Below are 5,789 nucleotides of genomic sequence, written 5' to 3' on the forward strand. Positions count from 1 at the left end.
TCCCGATCCCAGGGTCCTGGGATGGAGCCCCATGTCTTCTTCCGGCTCCCTGCTCAGCGGGAAGCCTGCATCTCCCTCTCCTACTCCCCCTGCTTGTGTTCCCCCTCTCACTGTCTCTCTCTCTCTCTGTCTCTCTCTGTCAAATAAATAAAACCTTTAAAAAAATGAAGGGAAAAAGAGAGAGAGAGAGAGAGAGAGAGAGAGAGTCGTGCTCTCTACCGACTGAGCCAGCCAGGTGCCCCTGGAAAGTCATCTTTCAGAGACACAAAGCATAGACTCAGATATGATGAGACAGCTTTAAGAAAGATCGATTTTATGGAGCCAATAAAGCCCCTTGGAAATGTTGGCCTGATACCTTACTTACAGTGTTCTCCTCAGTCTTACCAGGTGAGTAAAGAATGCCACCTCCTGACAGATGCAGGAACTTCAGGAAATTTGGAGGACCTCAAGATGAGAGAAATCGACCTCAACCTACAGGTCTTGCAGACAAATCCGATGGGAAATACTTGGCTTGGCTCTTGGCTTTAAAAAGGCAGTTAAAGGTTCAATCTAAAATTCCTTATAAAAAGCTACATCAAAGCAGATTTAAAAGAGGAAAGAAAGAAAGAAAGAAAGAAAGAAAGAAAGAAAGAAAGAAAGAAAGAAAGAAAGAAAAAAGAAAGAAAGAAAGAAAGAAAGAAAGAAAGAAAGAACGAACCTTATATATGATTTGGTCAATTGCTATTTTTGCTGTGCTTACGTAGATGATTAGGCCATGTTTGTTAAAAACTGGGCTTGTTTTACAAACAAATTAATCTTCATTTGGCTATCTTTGACAGGAATGAAGGTGACTTTAGGGAGAAAGACTGTATTTCAATAACACACTTTTGTAGGTGTTAGGTGCTAGTTCTGATGAATTATCTTTGAACATATGTTGTTTGCCTATAAACCTGGACTGGATCCTGAATCCTTCGGGTTTCCTTGAGTCTCTGACTATGACTGTTCAAACTAAGGTTTCCAACATTCTCCCATTCTCTTACCTTACAATCATTAAGAACTGAAAGTGCCCTTTTTCCTGAAGTGTGGCAAGTGAAAGCTGGTCAACTTGAAATAAATTTCAGGGAAATGGCAACAATAGCTCGTACATAGACAATCTTTGTGCCTGTTGCTCTATGGGCCACTCAAAATGAGACATTTGAACTACACACCAGAAAAATTCGTCAGATTGCCCCTGCCCACCCTCACTCCATCTGAGGATGCTTCAAGCCTGACATCCTAGAGACCTTCTCACCGGTAGTACTCTGGACTTAGACACTGGGTTTATCCCTTGTTCCAACCATTAACCAGTGTTTTCCTTTTGTTTCCATAGAAATGCCTCTTATGAACTACCGGATTGCTTGCTGAATGAGGCCGAGTCTGTGATAGTTAACTCCGCTTGCGGCACCTCTATTAACTCCTGTTTGGAAATAAGAACCCATATAAATAGGGGCACCTGGCTGGCTCAGTCAGTAGAACATGCGACTCTTGATCTCGGGGTTGTGACTTCGAGCCCCACGTTGGGTGTAGAGATTACTTAATAAAGATATGTAAAGGAAAAAAAAAAAAAAAAGAACCCATAGAGGTAAAACCAAACACTAAGCTACTTGGCTACAAGAAGCCCTTAACCACCACGACCTTTGCCCCCCCCCCCCCCGCCCCCGTCCTGGGGGGGAGGGGCTCAGGCTAATTTACCGGTCTGTACTCTCCGAGGCCCACGAGGCCCGCCGGATCAGATCAATCTGAGACAGAATGAGACAGTTGGGTCATGCTATGCTGTTACTATTCCATAGAGTATACTTGGGGATAAAATCAATGAAACCATGTAGAAAAATATCCAAGTTCTCAGATAAGGAACTATCTCTGAGACCCCCTCCAATAACACAAGGGACCAAAAGTTGCGACCTGCACTGTATCAGACCCTTCCATTCCAAAGCCTCTACTGCACCTTACTTCAGCTTGAGGCAGTGACAGAAGGCAGGCCTCTGTCCATGTTTCATAGAAATGGAATGAAGGACTGACACCCAGATGAGGTGAACTCTTCGGACATCCTCTTTCCCCTTTTTCCCCTTACTCCTCCCTCCCTCCCTCCCTCCCTCCCTCCCTCCCTCCCTCCCTCCCTCCCTTTCTTCCCAGAAGTTTGCAAGCTGCAGCCTAAGGGTTGGGGAAGTTTGGGAAAGCCATTCAGTGGAGAGAAGCCCCAGGCTCTGACTTTAACAGAAAGCTTTCTGCATTTGAATGATACGATTGAATGAGGCCCATTAGAATGGATCACCCTGACCCTCCCTTCAGCTGCTCCCCCATCCCCGCCCCCCCAACTGATGTTGTCCGGTCGAATTGGGAACCGTAGGCTGCGGGGAGGGTGGGGAGGGGGGGAAGCGGGGATTTGCTGTTCGTCCTAAGTGGTGAACTAGGCCCCTGGTCCAAGGAAAAAATCATGCACGGGTACAGATGAGTTGGTGTCTCAAGGCCAAGTGGTCAAAGTGCTGGCAAGATTTCTGTGGATGTGGGGAGATTTGTTCTGGGACCACCCTCCCATATGTGTCTCTGGCTGAGAAGAGGGCAGGGGAGCCCTGTAGGTGGGTGGGGGTGAGGGGGGGCGGGACCCAGATCTGGAGCTCAGACTGGATTATAGACGCCTCCTGCCCCGGTGGGGAGGTGGCTGAGGGCTGAGGGCTGAGAGCTGAGAGCTGAGGGTGATGGGGCCTGCTCACGCTGATTCCTGCAACTCGGTTCCTTTTGGGAACCTTCTGTTGTTTCTGCCGAGGTGCCTGGGTGCTGCAATAACCAAAGCTAGACTCCTCTCCTTGCCTAGTTCTTAAAAGGTCTGATTCTCCTTTTTTCTTGGTAAAGGGACTGAGCTGCACCCTCCCATCCTGCAAGACCCCTTGTGCAAATACTTCCACTTGAAGGGTCCCTTCACCTTGTCCAGAAAATAAACAACACCCACCCACATCCACCCCATTGCCACAAACACCTAGCAAGCAAACAAAAAATCCAGCCGGTCTCCTTCTGCCTCGATGTACTTTAGAGAGTCACTCTCTTGGACACTCCTTAGGCTCAATTACATGCTGCTGTCTCCCTTTCTCTGGCACAATCCCATCCCTGGATGAGCCCCATATTATATTTGCACGACTACACTGCTCGTGTGAGCTGGAGACAGTATGCTGAAGTGACCGGATGGATGGTAGCACTGTAAATTTGAAATGACCTACACACCAAGTCATCCATAAACATGGTCCCTGGAAATCTTTGGCATTCACGTTCCTCTGATGAAATCATTGCTTTGGAACCCATCTTGTCCATGGTCTTCTAACGCTTACTCGCCCTCTGTTTGCCTGATATTTTGCCTGATTGTTTATGGAGAAATTAGATCTCATCTGGCAAGAGCTGAATCTGAATCCTCCGCTCACCCCAAGATGGAAAAGAATATGCACAAGCCCGCACCCCTCTTCTCTTTCTCCACTCTGTCAGAAGAAAATGTGGCCCTCCCTCCTCCTGTCCAAACCCAAACCCCAAACCCGAGATAAGCTTTAGATATAAAGGAAACCAGAGTACTGTTTTGAACTGTAGACACTTCTACAAAGCAGCAGCGGCGGCAGCAGCAGACACACACACACCCAACCCAACCCCCCCCCCCCCCCCCGCAGGTGCAAGGAGGGTACCTGACTCTCCCCCTTTTCTCCCCAGAAGCTTCCCCCACCCATCCCCCTGGAAGATGTCTTCCCTATGCCAGAAGGGGAGTGAGAGACATTCTTTTTTTAAAAGTTTTTAAAAAGATTTTATTTATTTGAGAGAGAGGGAGGGAGGGAGGGAGGGTGAGCGAGAGCCCACGCATGAGTAGGGGGGGAAGGACAGAGGGAGAGGGAGAGGCAGACTCCCCGCTGAGCAAAGAGGCCAAGGCAGGGCTCAATCCCAGGATGCCGGGATTGAGAGATCTGACTTCAGCTGAAGGCAGCCACTTAACCTTAACAGACTGAGCCACCCAGGTGCCCCGTGAGTAACATTCTGATCTTCAAGGACAGGAAGTTCAGAATGAGAATGAGAATTCTGGACAAACAGATCTTGCTTTTTTGTTTGTTTTGTTTTGTTTTAAATCCTTAACGTTCCTATAGCCTCGCCACATTGTTGAGTTACCCTCCCACAGTCGCCTCTCCTTGTTCAACCCAATATACAAGCATTTAGGGTTTGCTCCTTCTCAGGATCTTCGTTTCCTCAGGAGGGCTTTGTCATGTGACACTTGTAGGAAACAAATTTGTATGCTCCTTTTCCTGGTCATCTGTCTCATGTCAATGTCATCCTCAGGGTCAGCCACAAACCCTACGAGGATGGAGGTAAAGGTCGTGCCTTGGTGACATCTTCCTTTCCAGCATCTTTGAATTCTACCTCCTTCATGACCTTGTTCCTTCAGTGTGCTGCCCTGCTCTCAGCTATCATCCAAAAAATGCCACAAATATGGGCGATGCCTTTCCAAGCTAAACACACTCTTACCGTACGACCCAGCAATCCCACTCCTTGGTATTTATCAACGGCCCAAATGAGTTGAAAACTGACGTCTGCACAGAAACCTGCACACAGACGTTCACGGTAGCTTCATTCATAACTGCCTGACCTTGGAGGCAACCAAGAAGTCCCTCAGGAGGTCAATGGATATGTAGACTGGGGTACATCCAGGCCATGGAATGTTTTTCGGGGGCGTTGGAAAGAAATGAGCGAGCTATGGAACTATGGGTAGCTGTGGGGAGCCAGGTGGGGGAACCGTACATGTGTATTCCTGACTGAGAGAAGCCAATCTGAGATGGTGAACATAACTCACGGTTCCCACTAAATGTGACATTGTGGAGGAGACAGAACTGAAATCAGTAGGCTGGAGAGCAGAGTACAAACTGCAGCGGACAGCGTCATGGCCGGACAGGCGTTTAGAGAGGGTTTCTCCCCCTCTTTGACCAGGTTTTAGGTCAAAGGAGTGCAGCCAACATTGTAACCAAAGGAGGCATTGTGCTCCCATAAAAATCTCCAGGACAAGGACTGCAAGCAACAGGAGTAGCTATTGGATGAGGCTCTAAAGGAAAAGGGTGGAGAGACTCAACCAGTTGGCATGCAAGTTGGCGAGAAATTTCTTCTCCCAGAGTATGGAGGCATCGAAGTAGTTGTAGGTGACATGGATTGTGACATTCTCAGAAAAGATGTAGCCTGAAATAAATCATTATTGAAACGGCGTCATGTGAAACTACCCAGTCCACTGAAGTTGTGCAGTCCTGCATTACGTAAATAATTTCCGTGTCTCTTTTTTATAATAAACGAATGATATCCACACTAGTAATAAGAAAGATGAAGGGAGGGAGGGAGGGAAGAAAAAAAAAAAAAGATCTGTAGGCTGCCAGGGGTTTTGGCGGGGTTGGGGGTGTGGGGGGGGTGATGAACAGGCAGAACACAGAGGATTTTTAAGGCAGTGGAACTACTGAGTGTGCTACTATGATGGTAAGATACCTTTGTCAAAACCCATAGAATGGACAACACCAAGAGTGAACCCTAGCGTAAACTCTGGACTCTGAATGGGTGATGATGATGCCTCAGTGTAGATTCATCCATTGTAATCAACACACCGGCTCTGGCACAGATGGGGGAGTGGGAAGCTCTGAGGGAGCACACCTGCGCCTCTGCATGTTGGGTGGTGGGGCGGGGAGCAGTGAGCGATGGCAGAGCAGGTGGCATATGGGTACCGTCCGTATTCGCCAGTCAGTTTTGCAGTGAACCCCAAATCGCTCTAAAGA

This window comes from Ursus americanus, unplaced genomic scaffold (assembly GCF_024610735.1).
Source record: "Ursus americanus isolate L20-20 unplaced genomic scaffold, mUrsAme1.1.p SCAF_167, whole genome shotgun sequence".
NCBI lineage: Eukaryota > Metazoa > Chordata > Mammalia > Carnivora > Ursidae > Ursus > Ursus americanus.